Source organism: Podarcis gaigeae (genome assembly GCF_964106915.1).
Source record: "Podarcis gaigeae genome assembly, chromosome: 12".
NCBI classification, from domain to species: Eukaryota; Metazoa; Chordata; class Lepidosauria; order Squamata; family Lacertidae; genus Podarcis; species Podarcis gaigeae.
This window is the reverse complement of record NC_139688.1, coordinates 20913227-20933006: the sequence shown is the minus strand read 5'-3', so window position 1 is coordinate 20933006 and position 19780 is coordinate 20913227. Positions and strand designations below refer to the sequence as shown.

Below are 19780 nucleotides of genomic sequence, written 5' to 3'. Positions count from 1 at the left end.
ATAACTACTATCAAATTCAAGAGAAAATTAGCATAAGTTGAACTATGCTACAACACAGAAGACACACATCACATTTGACTGGGCCAATCCAACACTCCATAGTACAAGGTTTCACATGTCAAATACAGGTGGTACTGTTAATTCACTCTGCAGCCTATATAACAGAAGAAATCTCCCACAAATTAAAATGTTTCAAGCAATGTGGCCTTGACTGCTAAAACAATACCGATGCAAAGACAAAAATCACTTGATTTTTTGTTAGCTCTACCTATTAGCTCTACCTGTTTTTCATTAGCATGTTACATTTTCATAATTATTGTATTTTATTATGCATACTGTGAATGTCAATGTATGTTTATCTAGCACCCATATATAACAGTAACAGAATTAAATTTCCAAAATAGAAGGTAGCCATGCTGTTTCAGAAGTCAATAAATTGAATGGAGCTAGATCAGAAACTCAATTCAGATGTCAAACGTAATCATAGTCAAAACAAAAAAAATTCCTTCCAGTAGCACCTTAAAGACCAACTAAGTCAGTTCTTGGTATGAGCTTTCGTGTGCATGCACACTTCTTCAGATATCTGAAGAAGTGTGCATGCACACGAAAGCTCATACCAAGAACTGACTTAGTTGGTCTTTAAGGTGCTACTGGAAGGAATTTTTTTTGTTTTGACTATGGCAGACCAACACGGCTACCTATCTGTAAACGTAATCATAGTTTGCATTAACCATATCAAGTACCGGGGCAATCCCCAATTCACACATCTTATCCTAGCTAGCATTCTGCACTAACTGCAGCTTCCGGATCAAGTGTGAGGGAAGCTCCACATGGAGCACCTTTCAGAAATCCACTTGAAGTAGGTAACCAACACATGAACTACTGTGGCAAGACTTTCCCAGTCCAGGGGTGGTCGCAGCTGTAGAACCAGTCACAGTTGGTAAAAGGCAACCTAGCAGTGCAACTGGTTAAAAACTGCTCCCTTCAGAAAATTCTGGAATATCCTAAGTATAGTTTTCCTCAGGCAAAAGACATGTGTTTCTATTATCTGCCCATGGTTCAGCATTCTTGTCCTTCAAGGCCCAAGAATTCTGGAGGGAAGCAGCAAAAGTTCCAAGACATCCAGGATACCTTGGCTATCCCAAATCTGCTGCACACCCAAGGATAACTATGTGAAGTTGCTGAACTCATTTTACATTGCAACAGTGGCGTAGTGTGGGCTGTCAGCACCCGGGGCAAGGCAAGTAATTTGCACCCCCTAACCCGTGGATTTGCGCCCCCTAACCCTAACCCCCAGATGTTGCGCCCGGTGTGGCCAGCCCCCCTGCACCCCCCACGCTACGCCACTGCATTGCAATCCAAAATGGGATGGGCATTTATCAAATAAGCATCAAGACCACCAAGGAAAATACCTAGATCACACAAAATACATGAGACATAATATGTGCTGTCCTCAATATGAAACATTATGTATTTGGAAACTAGGTAAGTTGGGCTACAGGATAAACACAGCAGATGAAAGGTCTACAGGTAGAGATTTGTATTTCAGTTGTTGTCATGGTTACTTTTGTGTCCTAATATATGCCTTTCAACAGGGTGGATTGTTGGTCTCTTGATCTTGCATTGGAAGCAGTCAGATTCAAGGAACCAACAGCGAGAGCAAGTTGAAAAGCATACTTTGAGGAAAACTAGCAAAAGATACTTAGATGTGTTTGTTTTCTATCTTACTTGGCATTCTCAACTCTGTCAAGGGTGACAAAAATCATGGTTTGCCAGTTCCGATGCCACACCAAGCCATTGTTAAGCTTTGCAAAGAAAAAAAGAATTAAGAATTGACATGACATCAGAATTATGCCACAGGCATAATTATACAGTTGTAAGAGTTACAAGGCAATGCATGTGAATCACTCTGAACACTCAGCAGTACTATGTAAATACTAATTATTTTAGTTATTATTAAGTAGTCAACACCATGCAGACTGCTTGAATTCAAACATCTTATTACTCTGGCATGACCTTAAGCTGTACTTTCAAGATTACCGTATATATTGAATCCTTGTTGATATTTTAGGACAATGTTTGGAACACAGTTACATAAATATGGACTCTATCTTTTGTTATTGCAACACATTATAATGGCAAGTCATTACTTTTCCTTGTAACATGAGGGGCACTCCCATTCAAGACAACTGGAAAAACCAGCTTCTAAATACTTTGCCAGTATTGAGAACCAGGACTTTGAAATGTTGCGCATTCCCTCTTGCTGGAATAGAGTAAGTCACATGATTATTGTTATCTTTTTAAAAAGAATAACTGTAGTTCTTTATGCAAAAACAACTAATGCACCAACAGAACCAGCAAATCATTATTCTAATATGCATAAGGAAGGTATATGTGATGGTCATTTACAAAAAAAAAACCCATCACCATCTGATTGCATCCATACTGTCTAGTTTGATCCATCTTTCTTCCCCTTTCCTTGTTTTTTCACAGTGCTTTCAGACAATGTTGCAATGCTTCCTATATTATTATTATATTTTCATTTTGGGGGAAATCCATTTTTATTTTTCATAAAACTCGGTGCTTAGTTCCATCACTTGTTTACCACCAGTCCTGTAATGTTGTGGTGGGTGTAGTCTGTCAGTATTCTGGACTTCTAGATTATCCAGATTTCTCAGTCTCCATTCTGATTCTTAGATTATCTTCCCCACCACACCACACCCTCTATTCATATAAATTGTCATCCAGAAGTGGGAAGGAGGTGACTGGGTGAGTTCTAAATGGCAAGCATCCCTGCCTCCCTTCAACTTTCATTTCATGGCTGGAAAGAAAGAGGAGGGTTACTCCATGACTGGCAGGACAGTTGTGACCATGTCTGCATCATAGGGCATGCAAGCAACTTATCCTGCAGTGAGGGAAAGAACTAGCATTGTGTTGTCATCCCCACATTTCTAAAAAAACTTGTGGTTTGGGTGGTATGGAGAGATGTTTCCAAGCAGATGGGAAAGGCTATAGCTGAAGGTTGCAATCTTAACCTCATTTGCCTGGGAGTAACTATCACTGAATTCATCAGAGCTCACTTCTGAGTAAACATAGTTAGGATTGCACTACAAGTGCTCTTAATTCAACTGCAGAAGTATGTGCACATGTGCAGGATGAGCAGTAGGGGTGAGTGGAGGACTAGTGTGGATGAGAGAGGAGAAGAAAACATATATGCCTGTTGATGAAATTGCCCTGAAACATTACTTTTGAAGGACATTGCAACAGAAAACTGTGCATTGTATAAATACATCACTGAAATCTGCTAACAAGAAAACTTGTATAAACTCACATTAAAAAGTTTGTGTCTAAGTACACACTATATGCATATTTATGATAGACAGAAAACTCCCACTTCACTCTAGGAATAAATTAGGATACTGGCAAAGTTCCTTCAAATGTTGAGAAGTCTCCCCCTGCCCCCTTAGCAATAGATGTTATCATGGGCACATGAAGAACCCACCTGTTGCCCTAACCAGGCTAACAAATGAAGCAGTTCTAGATGTGCAAAAGAATCTGCTTCCTTCAATGAAATGAATGATAGTGTCAAGGGAGTTTGTATGTAAAAACACTATGATCAAGGAAACAAACTATGTATATAAAGAAATAGGACTGCTGTACTTTTATACTGGTCACCCACCCAGTATGCACACTACTAAACTTTAACCCTCCATCAAAAAATGTTCCAAGTAGCAAATAGACACAGCAAATTCCTGTTACCACATAAGAGAAAAGTATCTCGAATATGTTTAACCTCACTTGTGAATTTTAGTGGTAAAAGTTCCTTAACCCATGTAACATCTATTAGCAGGTGAAAATACATATGTAACATAAATTTACATGTCCTGTATTAATCTGTTCATTATAGCTGTACTTTGTAACTGCAATCTACTAGTATCTGCAAAGAAGAGCAGAGGTGTGGAAAAGTGTGAGTTTCCCAGAAGCCAGAAGAACCAAGTACTTAGAACAGAGACCAACAACTGGAAGGCAGGGATCGGAATACAGCTTCTGGAAAGCTGCCAACTGGCCAGCAACAAAGTGCTCTCACCATTCCATCACTTTAAGTGAAAAAATATGTGTTTGTCTCTTATTTCAGTTGTCCCTCCCATTCAAAACTAAATACTTTCAGCCCATCTGGCATGAAGCTAATTGTAAAGCTACGTAAGGTGTCCTGTCATTGTTGTCCCTATTACCATCAGTCGTACCCCTTAATTTTAAGTGATGTTGACTGAGGCGAATGCAACAATTTTTGTGGCTCACATCTCCTGATAAGGCATCCTGGAAAGGAGGCATAGCCAAAAGTGGATACAAAGCAAATTCTGTACCTTGGGCTAACAGTAGGGCTGCTTCAGGATAGGCAGAATGGGGAAGTAGTAGTAAATAGGTGAAGAGATTCCTAGGAATAATTAAAGTAGTCAGGGCTACTAAACAGTGGGTAATCCAGATTTGAAAATAGATGCAACTCTTTTTGTAGAAGTGGGTTGATAATGGAATTTGTACATCAGACCAGTTAAAAGGACTGAAAGAAATTTTGTTCTAATCTTCAGTGTTTCAATGAATGTTGCAGTGTTTCAGCATTTCTATATTGCTGGATGAAATAACTGGATATAAATGCTTGCTGGAATGCTGTAAATTGCTGTAAATGTTCAGTAGCTTAGAAATAAATGGAAAGTAAGTTAGAGTGTTTCATTCAGCAAAATTTCCTGGACCTTAAGAAGTGGCAATGGTTTTTGGACTTCTACAAAGCTACATGAGTTTCCAGAAACCTACACTTGGAGAATAAATGCATTATTAGCATATATGTGATATTAAGTAGATAGAAAATAACTATGTCATGAGAAATGCACATTGCTGGAGCAGAATGCAGCCATCGCCCAATGCTTATACAAGCCACTAGAGGAGACGTTTTACCAGAACTACATGGTTTCTGTCCCCCTTACCATGTCTGTTACTCCCCCACCCTGGATTGCAATGGAGACAGGTGACCTCAAATCCTCTCTTTGTGTTCAGACCCCGCCACCAACCTGTAAAAGTCCACTTTCAACAGAAAGACAGCTGGGAAGCAGATTATATGAAGGAGGTCACAGTTCATGCATAGGAAAGCAGCAGTGCAGATGGTGATGTTGGGCAGCTTGTTTCTTTAAAGGACCCAGGTATTATTTCACAGCACAGACCACTTACTTTACTCAAGGGAATAGTAAAGGTAAAGGTAAAGGTACCCCTGCCCGTATGGGCCAGTCTTGACAGACTCTGGGGTTGTGCGCCCATCTCACTTAAGAGGCCAGGGGCCAGCACTGTCCGGAGACACTTCCGGGTCACGTGGCCAGCGTGACATCGCTGCTCTGGCGAGCCAGAGCCGCACACGGAAACGCCGTTTACCTTCCCGCTGGTAAGCGGTCCCTATTTATCTACTTGCACCCGGAGGTGTTTTCGAACTGCTAGGTTGGCAGGCGCTGGGACCGAGCAGCGGGAGCGCACCCCGCCGCAGGGATTCGAACCGCCGACCTTTCGATCGGCAGGTCCTAGGCGCTGAGGCTTTAACCCACAGCGCCACCTGCGTCCCGCACTCAAGGGAATACCAACCAGCAAATGCAATTTCCCATTAACTTTCTCTCTCCATCTGAAATACTCTTCCTGAATTATCAGAATCTAGCTCTTCAATGCTGCATAGATACATACAATTCAAAATTGAATAGCTGTGTGGATGATGTGTCTTGAACATCCCCATTCATGCCAAATCGATAAAGTTTTAGCTATGCATGCCCATCTTAATATAAAATGTTCTGAATCAAATGGAGATGTTGAGCTAGTAACTGTAATCAAAAGATCCTCAACACAAAGATTAGAACTATAAAAATCCTACCCCATAGTGCAAGTCATATACAGTGGTACCTCGGGTTAAGAACTTAATTCATTCCGGAGGTCCGTTCTTAACCTGAAGCACCACTTTAGCTAATGGGGCCTTCTACTGCTGCCATGCAGCCGGAGCATGATTTCTGTTCTCACCCTGAAGCATAACCCGAGGTACTATTTCTGGGTTAGCGGAGTCTGTAACCTGAAGCGTATGTAACCCGAGGTACCACTGTATAAACAGAAAAGGGAATCAAATATATTGCAGCCTGCAGATAACTGGCAAGATCCATAGTCAATGTTACATTGACTATATTGGGGTTGCTTAGTACAAGTGTACTATTTAGTTTGGATGGAGCAAGAAGGGTGAGTGATAATACTTACCAACAGTATGCTATGCTAACAGGGCCCTTTCTCACACTTGGCCAGAAAAAAAAATGCTGGGGCATGAGGTTAAGAAGTGCTCATGGGTGAATGCCAAAATGCAATATGAGGTGGTGGTGTTAACAGGCTAACAGAAAATCACTTGAAGAGATAAAAATGAATATGACAAAGAGCTGATTAATAGCTATTACACAATCAATATAAAGTACCTAGTCAAATTTAATAAAGGCAACATCTGTACATGAAGTACACACACTTTGTAAGAAGAGCAAGAGTCTACAACCTGACGCCTGATATATTAACTACCATATTAGCTCAAGCAGAGGCCAGTTATCCTGCTTTGTAACTTAATCATAAGCAACCAAATCCTTTAATTAATATGGAACAGAGTGAATAAAAAAGCAATTTAAAAAACCTGATATTTCAAGGCTTAATAGAATATTTCTTCTTTAAAATAAATAACCAGCTGTAAATGACATCTGCTCTTAATGCAAGGATAGTACCTTAGAATTAAACCTACAGCCCTCTTTAAGAAAGGCTGCCTTTTTTTTATAAGTATCTGTGTAAGAAACATCAACACAACAGTCTAAATACTGTACTTATATATTACATCTTGATATTGTGGACAAGGGGCTGGCAAATCAACACAGATGTCATCCACTGAGCCATCTGGGTAACCATAAAAAAGCAATTATTGCACTATAATCCTAACACTACTTGAAATAATTTTGAGCATCCAGTTATCTAACATTAGCAATCTTGTTCTTTTCAAAAATACTAAAAATATGAAGTATTCTCAATTGGTCTTCTCTCCCTTCGTTTTTTAAACCATTGTTTCACTAATGCACCCTAATATTGAGTAATTAAGTGGGTACAATAACACAATGCATATAATGTATTGCTATGGAAATAAAACTTGCACGCTTAAAGAAAAATACAATGTATTACATTCAAAAGTAATGTAACTATCTTTCTTCCTTGATTGAATCCAGTCTAAATTATCAGACATTGAAGATGGCATTACATTAAGCACATTTGAACATGATACCAAGCCACAAATTGCATTCATGGACAAGAGTTCACTTTATCATATGCATGAAGTTTTATTCTCAGTTAGGTGTGGTGTGTGTGTGTGTAAGTAAGTAAGTAAGTAGTGAAAACAAAGGACTGAAATATAGAAGATGCAAACTGTGATCATTTAGAATCTTAAACCTAATTAATTAGAGACCATTTACAAGGAACAGTTGATGTTGTTTGCATCTTTCTGTCTTGAAAGACAATGGAGTGTGCTTCCGGGGGGTAACGTCAAATCGCTCAGTTAGCAGCACCAAAGTGCCCACATGTGCTGGAATTAAATTTCTCAGTAAATTGTGATTCAACCATTTCACACTGGAGTCTTGCTCTGAAGTTCCTTGGTTCAAGAATGCTCATTTTAAGGTCAAACTGAGACTCTAGATTGAAACTGCTATATTACAATATATCAAAAAGTTTGATTCTGTCACCTGCAACCTGAATCAAGTTAATGTATTTTATTCAAGAGAAACCTAGTCATTTATAAATAGTAAATTATAATTTTGCCACAACCCATTCAGCAGATCTTACTAAAACCTGAATATTCTTCATAGGTTAATTCACTGGAAAGTTCTTTAAATAAACTTCTGAGTACACCTCTCAGATGTGATGGCCTATATTAGACTCATGGGATTAGATACATAGCATAACACCACACAGTAATTTAGTCACAAAAGTATGCCTCTCACAAGTCTTAAGACTTATTAAGTTGTCAGACTTTCCAGAAATTTTGGCCTAGGTTTAACAAAGAAATATATAGCTACTGTACTACTATTTAGTTATGTTTTTGCACTACCACACCACATGCTATTTTCAATTGATTTTAACATGTAAAAATTCTTCAGTTGTGAACAAAATGGGGCAGGGCAGTTTAAAATTAAATTAAAACCTTCGCTGTGGAAATTTTTTGTTTGTTTTTTTAAATAATATTCCTGATGATGCTTGAAAAATTCAATTAAAGAAACCTTAAAAATCATACTTGTTTATTAATTGATTCATACAAATTTATGTAGATTAGACAACGACACTAGTTCTGAAAAAAAGGCATACTATCATTTTTTACACCATGCAGGTAACTATCAAACCAGGCACCAAATATAAAAAAGCTATCCCTCAGGGTGATAGAAGTCTCTAATACACATGGAGTTGTACTTATGTGAGTAAGACATGAATTATTATTTTTAAACCTGCTCCTTGTTGATCAAAGTCTTTCAAACAATTTAAAAAGCTGTTTGATCAACTAAATACTGCAACTCAATAAGTTATTCGGGAATTCAAAGATGCAATCTCAACTTAACAGTGGAAGAAGTCCCATGCTCTTAGAAATCATGGCTCACTCTGATCTGTCAGAATCAATCACTTCTTAACCATATACTGAACTCCTTTTGAAGATGACCATGTTGTACATCTCAATCTGCTAATATTCCATTGCTAACTTTCAAGGGCTGCCCAACACACCATGATATGAACCTGAGTTCAGTCTACAGACTGGCAGCAGCTATCCAGGGTTTCAGATAGGGCCTCTCCCAATCCAGCCTGGAGAGGCCAGGGATCATACCTGCGAGCTTCTGGGTGCAAGGCATGTCCTCTACCACTGAGCCATGACCCAGGTTCAGTGTATACTGCAGTGGTTAGGAGCAGAAATGAAACTCCAGAAAGCGCCCCAGCTAGTAGACCGTTCAGTTCAAATTATATCTTTCAGCTGCCAAAATCCCCTTCCCATCTGTGATATGAAGATAATGGTATTTTTAAAATGCTTTATTTATTGTTTGTGACTACTTTCTTTATGTTACTTTTTTTCATGTTGTAAGCCGTCTTGAACATGGTTTGAACTGTGGAAAGGCAGCATGCAAATAAAATTATTTGTAATACTGGCCTATCTTGCTTGGCAAGTGTAACAAGGAATGTAAAGCATGCTTTCCCCTCACATGTGGAAAGCAACACCCGCTTTTCCAGTGAGCAGTCACTGCCTCACCCTACACCCCTAGAATTAGATAACAAGGATTGTAAAGCAAATTTGACCTGCCAATACCTTTCATTTCATAAAGAGTATCTGTTGGGTCCATAGTACAAACAGGAATGTAACTCCACTCCAGTTAAATCCATAAATCTTACTCCAACTCTTCACAAAACCCCAAGCTGGAGCAAGCAAGAGGGGGGGACGCTGAGGGTACTTATTTCACTTGTGAATCACTTCCCATAAAACTGTCCCAAAGCAATGATGAACAGGGCATTGCAACCCAGGAACCAAGTCCCAGCATTGGCCTTCCAAACAGGGGACCAGACCTGGAGATGCCAAGGACTGAAGCAGGGACCTTATGCATGCAAAGCAGGCGCTCGCTCTCCTACTGCTCCCGCAAAAGATCCCTGTTTCTGAGGCAGACTCAGAGGCTCCCTTTACATAACCGCCTCCCCACCTGGCAGCTCCGCACACCTTCGCCAGGAGGCTGCAAGAAGTGGGGCGGAGGGGGTGGCGCTTCCACACCCAGAGCCCTTAACGCCCCCCCCCCCCGCGGACTCGAGAGACAGCTTCTTCTGCCACGAGGAAGCAGAGGCGTGAGACAGGAAACAACACGCGTCTCTCTCTCCCTGCACGGCATTCCCACGACCAGCAGGTCCCTCACCTTCGGGGGAAAGCGACAACCGCGCGCGGACTTTTACTAGGGGTTGGTAAGCACCCGCGGAACACGGCGCGCTGTTGTTGTTGCTTTCCGACTTCCGAGTACAAACACGCCTGTGGGAGGGAGGGGGGAGGGAGGCGGCGGTTGAGCTCTGTTCACCTGCTCCCAACCGTCCCAACCGCCGCCCGCTCACGCGCCAGGGGGACGCTCCGTCCGTCAGTCAAGGGAGCAGCTTGCTTCTCTCTCTCTCTCTCTCTCTCTCTCACCCGAGCCCCGCCCCGCCGCCAAGTCCGTCCGCCGAGCAGCGCAACCCCATCTGCCCGCCGCGCGCCCAGCACCAGCCTCTCTCCCCTCAGGGCAAAAGCGAAAGCGCGGAGGGAGGGAGAAGAATCCCACCCGAATCTCCGGCTACAGACCTCCTCGTTACCTCAGCGCTCAACGGCGCCCTTCCGCTCCGGGGGCCGCCGCGACAGCTCCGCAGCCCCTTATTCATTCGCCGCGCCGCGCCGCTCGGTGCCCGTCGGGTTGGGCTGCCCAGGCGGAGCCAAACCGCCAAAAGCAACCCCTCCCCCTGAGAAAAGAGGAGGAGCTCCGGGACGAGAGAGAGAGAGAGGAGGGGCGTGGCGCCTTCCCTGCCCCGCCCCGCGGTTCAGGCCAGCGCCGCTCTGATTGGACGTGGTAGGTGTTCTCCCCGCCTTGCGTAGCGCGGCCGCCTCATTGGCTGGGGAAAGAAGCGCAAAGCTGGCCCCTGATTGACTGCTGCGCGACGCCTGGAGGCTGTCACGTGAGGCTAGGTGGGGAGTCGCTGTTAGCAAGGTTCCGCTAGGCAGATCCGCGGGCGTGTTTGGCCTCTTGTTCCCAGGTGGTCTCTAAGCGGGAGGTGGGGGACGGGGCAGCTGCGAATTATGTTTCTTGACGCATCTTTCCTTACTTGCTTCTCCCTGAGCCGCCTCTTGAGATGAGCGCATCAGTCAAGAACCCTGTTGAATCTGGAAGGAGGCGCACGCTTGGATGCCCTGATGCAGCTGCGGCTGGGAGGCTGCACATACCACCTCCCAGGAAAAACACAAGACTAGGAACCTGGCCCCGCCCATCAGCCAGTGGAGCATCTGTTCCTATGCTTGCTTCTCTCCCGGTCCCAATTCCGTTTGTATCATACCCAGCTCCAGTCCCTTCCAGGAAGGAAGTTGAGGCAACCGCTTCAGGTGGCAGGATCCACAGGGGAAGCAGACCCGCCCCCCACGCGCTTCCTGGTGTACATCTTCACTTATCCCTCCTATGGCAGCAAGGCGTGGGGTGCCATTTTGTGGTTCACCTCAGGCACCCAAATGTTTTGGGCCGGCCTGGATTAAATCTATAATATTGCAAAAGCCTCCTTTTTTGGACGAGCTTTTTCTCAAGCCGTCTTGCCTCTGATTTGAAAAGCTAAGCCACGTGCATCTGAGACGACTGTTGCACATGCACAGATGGCTGCTTCATTGGAGTTTGGGGCAGAGGAGTGTTGTAGGTGAAAGGTGGCAAATGGAGTAATGCACATCTGGTGAGGACATCTCTGCCCCCTCTTTGGTGTGTGCAGCAACTTATGAATGCAACATCAAACACAGCAGGGAGGAAATAGCTTGGCTGCATTTTCAGCCATGCATATGTACATAGCCCTAAATCACAACTTGTGCCTCCACCCCTGGCCACCTTTGCACCTGCCTCTGGTTGGTGGATCAGTCAATCAATAAATAAAAAAGAGGTTTTAATGATAAAATAGACCCTGTAAGCATGACTGTAGTCAGGATTTATGTTGGGGGGGCAGGTTTTATGTTGGGGCGGACAGAACCTCAGCTGAGTACAGTCATACCTCAGCTTACAGGTGCTTCAGGTTGCGTTTTTCAGGTTACAGACGTGCCAAAACCCAGAAGTACCAGAATGGGTTCTGGGTTTCAGCGGTCACCCATGAGCAGATGCACTAAATCGCGCATGCGCAGAAGCGCCGAATCAGAACCTGCGTGTGCGCAGACACGGCGTTGCAGGTTGTGAACGCTGCAGGTTGTGAACATGCCTCCTGCACAGATCACGTTCACAACCTGAGTTTCCACTGCATTTTTATTGATTTACTTGATTTAGGGGCAGCAGCTGCCCCCCTGGCTATGCCCATGCCTGTAGGTATGACTGCCCTGCTCCTCCTGGTCTAATTAAAAAATAGGTGCTTTCAGCATTCTAGCCGTGCTCGCCTTCATAGGCATTGTTATGAGATGGCCCAGGAGACTGAGCCTCAGGTCTTTGGCACCTCAGGTCTTGGGCCCTGGATATCCTGTTCTGTTTCCTACTTTTTTCTAAATGTAAAATCAACTTGATTTGCTATCATGCTATTTAATGTTGGTGAGCAATAAATGGATCAAGGTCTACAAGCAGATCAGGGGACAATTTGTGGCAAGAGTTTCTTACTCTCAGTTGTTTAACAATGCAGCAAAAACCAATTCCCTTGACTGCTGAAATAAAGCAAGCTTTGGAGACAAAACCAGGCATGGACTTTTGTGTGGAGTTCAGGTTCTGAAAACAAATTCATGGGTTAAGCCTGCAGTCAGAAGCATCCTGTACCTTTAAGTGTGTGTCATCCCACCCCACCCACTATTTTGCACCTGGTTGCAGTTGGTGGACTTCCAGGGTTTAGTAAAAACCACAGTAGATCCTACAAGCCTGAAATCTGCCTGCTCTGCTGGTTGCCAAAAATAGGATAGCTAAAAAAAAAATGTTGGGCAAGAGTTTCTGCAACATTCCTGTGTGTAGAGGAAGCCCAGTGCTAATGAGGGGATTTGTGGGCTCTAGAACAAACATGCCAGTTCCCAATTCAGGGTGAAATCCTTATTAAATTAATGCTTATTAAATAAACCATGCTCCCCACCCTACACACAACCTGGGTCCTTGTCACAATGACCACATTTGCATATAACACTAAGACATACCATGGCAAATGCACAGACTTCCAAAGAGAAAATTGTAGCTGCTTTGCTTCTTGCTGGTCCTTTTAGCTCAGCATGGTGCGACACCTAAGCCAAGTGTCATTTGAACCTAGCATCTTATTTCAGCTCTCTCCTTAACCACAGTCTGCAGCCTGGGTTTGTTCCCATGCCTGTGGAATGAAACAGATGTACCACGGAGAACTGTTCCCTGTTTCCTTTTCCTGTCCAACTATGAACATTCTAAAATATTCCAAAGATTCTGTGTGCTGTCTTCCGGCAGTCTAATTGCAATACACCAAGGGAAATATGTTTGATGCTTTAAATCGGCCCTGGTCCTTTAGGGATAAGACAGCTTAAAATATAATAATGTGTCAAACCCATTGAAAAGGTTTTTTTTCTTAAAACAGAGATGAAAATGTGTCTCATATGAGGTGGGAGCAAACTCTTTTATTATAATATTTTTAGAAGTACATTCCCAACTGATCAAGAGCGGTAGTCAACTAAGTTTTACTCAGAGTAGACCCACTGGAATTAATGAATGTGACCAACTTTAGCCCAGTAATTTCAGTGACTATACCTTCGTTGAACACCCCTCTGGGAAGAAGACTAGCAGGACTTCTTTTGTGTTAACGGCAACTTAACTTTCAAAAGCCACCAGATCAAACTTCCATAGCACAACACTGAGTATTGCCCAGAGGCTAATAATGCAGATTAAGCTGCAGTTGAACACATAGGGCCAGAGGCATGCCATTTTAGTGTCAACCTCACAATGTTTGGGGAGGGGAATTTTTCTGACTTTTTCCTTAAGCCCACTAGTTGTGCAGTTTCATTCATTCATTCATTCATTTTTTAAGAAAGTAGTAGCATTGTGGAATCACAGAATTGTAGGGCTGAAAGGGGCCTCAGGAGTCACCTAGTCTGCTGTGCAAGAATCTTTTGCTCAACGTGGGGCTCAAACCCACAAACCTGAGATGAAGAGTCTTATGATCTGCTGATGGAGCTATCCCAGAAGGGTAGATCTCAGCGAAGCATAGTAGGTTACTCAATGTGTATATAAATGTAAAAAAACAAAAAAAAAGGTATTCCCAACATATTTGGGGCTATATACCCCTTATTTGAGGGAGTAATTCAAAGGGGGTTGTTGTTAAGAAGTGGTGACAAGCTTTGTATTTCTCTTGGAACTACATAGGTTAAGTAACAGTTCCCCTTGAGAAGGGCAGTGTCGCCTGAAATGTGATAGGACTGTAGGTATTATTTTATTTCATAAGTCTTCCTTGTATCTTGAATACTGAGCTTTATACTACTAAGTTCCACTGCAAAACAATTGTTCAATGTAGGTCACTAGCAGGGAACAAATCTACCCAACAGGTGATTTGAGAAGGAGGCCTTATCCACATTTAACTTTCCCCCCACCCTCTCCATGCAGAGGTTTGTGCTTTAATGCTCCTTGTTGGAACCCTTTCCTCCCCCCCTCCCCTTTCCCTACTGAAATCTGTTATTCAAAGCTGAATCAGAGCAAACGTCAATCCGGGTTTTCCACAACTTGACGTTTGCTCTGACTGAGCTTTCAAGAGCGGGTTTTTGCAGGGAAAACTCCAGAGCAAAAAATAAAAATAAGAATTGGGGGTGCTTGGGCACAGACCTGGAAGGAGCAGAAGAAAGGTGCGGAAAAGACCTGAGCCTCTTCAGTGTATGTGAAATATCTAATAATCAGTTTTTCTTCAATAGCAGCACCATTATTTTTTAGAACCAAGAGTTTTGTACATACCCTTATTATGAATATATGTTTATGTGTTGCACATTTTCAGCACCATGCTTTTAAAATATTCATATGTTTTATTCATTATTAATTTAAGACGATCAAGTAGCTGTCAGAACAATTAGCTGATTTACTGCAGGCTGAAATTCTTTCATTCACTAGAGGCAATAAAATTCCACCAATTTGAGTTTCTTTTCAAAAGCTAGCATGCTGGACTGCACTAAAAGAGTGCTATATTTCTAAGCATGGAAATGGAGGATTGCGATCAAAAGGCTGATACACATTTTAAATAGGACTCTTGATACCCAGTGCATGGCCTGAAGCGTGCCTTGCTAGGCATAGAATTGCAGCTCTGGCAGAAAGATTTGTCTTGTCCATAGTCCGTAGACTGGGTACACGACATGCATTTAAAGAACATTCTGAGCCCCCTCCAAAGAACTCGTTTGTTAAGAGTGCTAGTAATTGTATCTCTGTGAGTGGTAAACTACAGTTCCCAGGATTCATTTGGGGTGGAAATGTGCTTTAAAATGTGTGTTCTCTAATTAATTAATTAATTACTTAGTTACTTACCTAGGTTGTAGGAAGACCAAATATGTGACATGTGCAGCCCTGAATTCATATCTTAATATAGGTAAAGGTAAAGGGACCTCTGACCATTAGGTCCAGTCGTGGACGACTCTGGGGTTGCGGCACTCATCTCGCTTTATTGGCCGAGGGAGCCGGCGTACAGCTTCCGGGTCATGTGGCCAGCATGACTAAACCGCTTCTGGCGAACCAGAGCAGCGCACGGAAATGCCGTTTACCTTCCCGCCGGAGCGGTACCTATTTATCCACTTGCACTTTGATGTGCTTTCAAACTGCTAGGTTGGCAGGAGCAGGGACAAAGCAATGGGAGCTCACCCCGTCGCGGGGATTCAAACTGCCCACCTTCTGATCGGCAAGTCCTAGGCTCTGTAGTTTAAACCACAAATGCCACCTGCATTCAGACCTAAGCCTTGGGAGTCTCTTTTAGCCTTGGGAGTCTCTTTTTCACATCCTGAGAGACGTACCTTAAAACCTTGCATTTCTTTGCAACGTTGACTGTCCCACTGTTCTTTCACTTGCAGCTGATGCCTAGGCAGACCAGCTGAAAAAGCTCTGTTTTGACAGCGGGCATGGGCATAGATCTGTAATGTAACGGATTGCTTATTTTGTAATATGGTCGGTGATGGATGGCTGAAGCATGCCAGTGATATTTTTTCTTGAAAAAGAGGTGTCGGACCTCAACATGAACACCTCCCTTGTTCTCATATAATAGCAAAGGTGCCCACCTGATGAGAGGTGCCGGAACTGAGTTCCAGCGTGTTCCAGTTGAAAAAAAAAGCCCTGGGTGTCCCTGAAAGCCATTTAGCAATGGGAAACCTATGACTTCCCCAGAGGATGATGAACTACAGTTCCTATTACAGTGATATCTCGGGTTACAGACGCTTCAAGTTACAGATGCTTCAGGTTACAGACTCCGCTAACCCAGAAATAGTACCTCGGGTTAAGAGCTTTGCTTCAGGATGAGAACAGAAATCATGCTCCGGTGGCGCGGCGGCAGCGAGAGACCCCTGTAGCTAAAGTGGTACCTCAGGTTAAGAACAGTTTCAGGTTAAGAACGGACCTCCAGAACGAATTAAGTTCTTTACCCAAGGTACCACTGTATCCCTAAGATGACCATGCTGCCTAGGGCTTATGAGAGTTGGAGCTCAACAGCATGAGATCCCCATCCCTACCACACCTTACAACCTGGAACCTCTGCCTCTAATCCTTGACTTGAAAGCTCAGATGCTAAGGCATTATAAAGATTCAGTGTTTGGGACCCAACCTATATTTAACAGACAACAGACCTCAACCTATGTTTAACAGACTTCAGACAGTATTTAAGTAGTTTGCAGAACAATAAATGCAGTACAGTACAAAATAAATAGATAACCAACAATGGAACCAAAAAACTGCAAACAATGCCATGCAATATTAAACAGAACTACAATGAAAAGCAGTAAAGCAATACAATGCCCCCCAAAAACCATAGCAGTTCATTTTGAAATGTATTTAGAGCCAGGGATTCCTTCCTTCTTGCCAAGGCATATCCTGACTCACAAAATGCACACACCCCTCTAGCACAAGCACCCCACACCCAAATTCTGCCATTACATCTATACAAATTATATAATGCCTACTCATTCAATATCAGCCATCCCACTGAAGTCGCACACCAAGCGCATCATTTACTTCAATATCTCCCACCCAGTCACCAGCCACCACGATGACCATTCAGTCCACTTCCATGCCACAAATTGTATTGCAGGAACACCAAGGAGAAAACGAAGCCGTTCACTGCCAGCGTAGTATAAATAAAGCCATCAGTCACACAGATGTACTGCTCCAGAGAGCACTCTGCTTCTCGCCCAGGTTGGAACTGCACACACCCCTCCCTGGTCCTTCGTCCGCTCACCAAGAAGTGCCCTCAGTCAGGTCAACCCACAGAAGAGGCACTCTTAATAAAAATGAAAATGGAGGTCACCCCCATCACTATTCTCAGCGTTGCTGGTTTTGTAGCTCTCTGACTAGACGGTAGTCGTCATCAACAGCTGGTTCCAGTCACTTCCTGAACAAGATGACTCCCAGGTCCGCCAGGACTATCAGGGAGTGAAGAGAAGAAGTATGCTTAGATTTCTCTTCCCGTTCCCCCCTCGGTCTAGAAGCTTTAATGTCAATTAGTTTCGGAGGCCCTGCTTAAGTAAATAGCTGTGGCAAACATGAGCCATGAAACAGGTTTATTTTCCTCAAGTTATGAATGTAGCCGCTGAAGAATTGTTAAGAAAGAAGAGTTGCCTTTATAATGCATTGCCCAGCAGTTGGAACAACTCTATCTGGGGATAGATTATAAAGAAGTTTGCTGCTTTAGCAAGAGATACAGCTATGCTCACCTCACCTGGTTCTGCCACCACACTGCCATCACAGGCGAGGCTCATTGCAGGGAACTTAATGGACCCTCATGCAAATCCCCAAAGATCTTTCTGTGACTCTCACAGAGGGAGATCAAGCTGTCAGCAGGCAAATGTTTACCCTGGTATCACAAGGATTATTTTACGGTCTCAGCATGCTTAAATTCTGAAGTCAGTGGGACTTAAGCATGCATAGCTCTGGATAGTATTGCAGCAAGCGCTGTAAATAAGGTGGGGGGGGGGGATTCTGTCATATGAAGAATTTCCTGTTTCCAGAATGCGGCCTGTTTCTAATCTGTTGTAAGGTTCTGCTGAGCTCTGAAATGTTTTATTATTTTTCTGCAGAGATAAAGTTCTAGTCCTCTTAACCTCCTGACTCTGATGCTCTGGCAGAGCATAACTGAGATTCTTGCATAATTAAACAGTGGGCTCTCAGGTGACACTCACACTGTTCAAGTGTATTCTTCAGGCTTTCGACTTGCAGCCTGGATCGGTTTACATCTGCATGGCTGCTGAGAAGAGGGTTTTCCGAGGTCACAAGGGGGGGGGGGGGACAACCTCTTGGAAAAGAAAGTGCTTAACCAAAGACTCCTTACTGTTGCAGTTCAGACTCCAGATGTGAAGTCAGTGGTTGAGCGGGGGGGGGGGGAGGGATGCTTAGAAAACAGCTATGCATATACCAGAGGAATAAGGGCCTGTGAGAGGAGTGAGAGAGGCAATAAGCAGAAGCTTTGTTTCAAAAGATCTGATAGTAAAATGCATAACTTAAAGGGCTATGCTCTTTAACAAAATAAATAAATAAAAGGTGTTGCAGGAGAGGGCAGTTTTCATAAGGACTGTTGCATAAAATAATCTTTAGGAGTACTCTCATTTTAACACAAGAAAACCACCATTTTATAGTTCAAATCGGGAAAAATAAATACAGTAAATGGACAAAAGTACAAAGATTCACAAAATGTTTAGGGGTACACATACCCCTGCGCCCCCCCCAAAAGAAAGCATTGGGGTTAACTATTTCCTCTCCCCATGGTCTCTATGAGAATCCCTCTTCTCAATGGTGGCTGTTTGGTCCTAGCAAGCTCCTTTGGAGGCGGATGAATTTTCTTCAGGATTGCATTAGCAGGGCAGGAGAGCCGGTGTGGTGTAGTGGTTAAGAGCGGTAGTCTTGTAATCTGGGGAACCGGGTTCGCGTCTCTGCTCCTCCACATGCAGCTGCTGGGTGACCTTGGGCCAGTCACACTTCTCTGAAGTCTCTCAGCCCCACTCACCTCACAGAGTGTTTGTTGTGGGGGAGGAAGGGAAAGGAGAGTGTTAGCCGCTTTGAGACTCCTTTGGGTAGTGATAAAGCGCGATATCAAATCCAAACTCTTCTTCTTCTCTTCTTAACCTCCTACCCATGGCCATGCACCATGGTCCCATTGTAAATTGGAGGGGGTGGTACATGGGAGTAGCCAAGCGGGAGCAGGGGAGTAGTTACCCCCCTAAATCAATCAAAATCATTATACAGTGGTACCTCAGGTTAAGTACTTAATTCGTTCCGGAGGTCCGTACTTAACCTGAAACTGTTCTTAACCTGAAGCACCACTTTAGCTAATGGGGCCTAATGCTGTTGCTGCGCCACCAGAGCACGATTTCTGTTCTCATCTGGAAGCAAAGTTCTTAACCTGAAGCACTATTTCTGGGTTAGCGGAGTCTGTAACCTGAAGCGTATGTAACCTGAAGTGTATGTAACTTGAGGTACCACTGTAAATCTGAGTTTCTTCCCATGGGGCGGTACCTATTAACAGTTTCAAAACAGACACATTTCATGCCCTGTATAGCTTGCTTCTATGGTTTCAGCCTTATGCGCACTTACTTTACGATACCGAACTCAGTAGGACCTCTGGATAAATATGCATAGGATTGCATAGATGTTACTGTTTTCATGCATGCATAAAGATATATTCAACATTATGTATTTTATGCAGCACTGTTGGTTATGTGTATAACGTTTACCGTATTTTTCGTCCCATAGGACGCTCCGTCCCATAGGACGCACCTAGTTTTTTGGGGGGGAAATAAAGGAAAAATTGTTTTCCTTTATTTCCCCCCCAAAAGCAGGTCGGGGAAACCAAACCAGGTCGAGGAAGGGCG

General features: G+C 43.4%; 1 protein-coding gene and 1 long non-coding RNA gene across 21 annotated transcripts in view; one reads left to right on the top strand and one right to left on the bottom strand.

Annotated features, from left to right (window-relative positions):
- MPP7 (MAGUK p55 scaffold protein 7) overlaps nt 1-17777 on the bottom strand; it is an 85083-nt gene extending 67306 nt beyond the window's left edge. For 2 of the 20 annotated variants that reach the window (XM_083704924.1, XM_083704930.1), the window contains exon 1: nt 17635-17718. The gene's annotated coding sequence lies outside the window, so the exon portion shown is untranslated. Of the gene's footprint in view, nt 1-9968; nt 10289-10361; nt 10617-17629 lie in introns of those variants that run through there. The other 18 variants (XM_083704933.1, XM_083704927.1, XM_083704931.1 and 15 more) reach the window with 17 other exon arrangements.
- Nucleotides 1637-4188, top strand: LOC310828113. Its single transcript, XR_014556684.1, has 2 exons — nt 1637-2273; nt 3908-4188. It is a non-coding gene; the product is annotated as an uncharacterized lncRNA (long non-coding RNA).
- Nucleotides 17778-19780: the final 2003 nt, after the last annotated feature.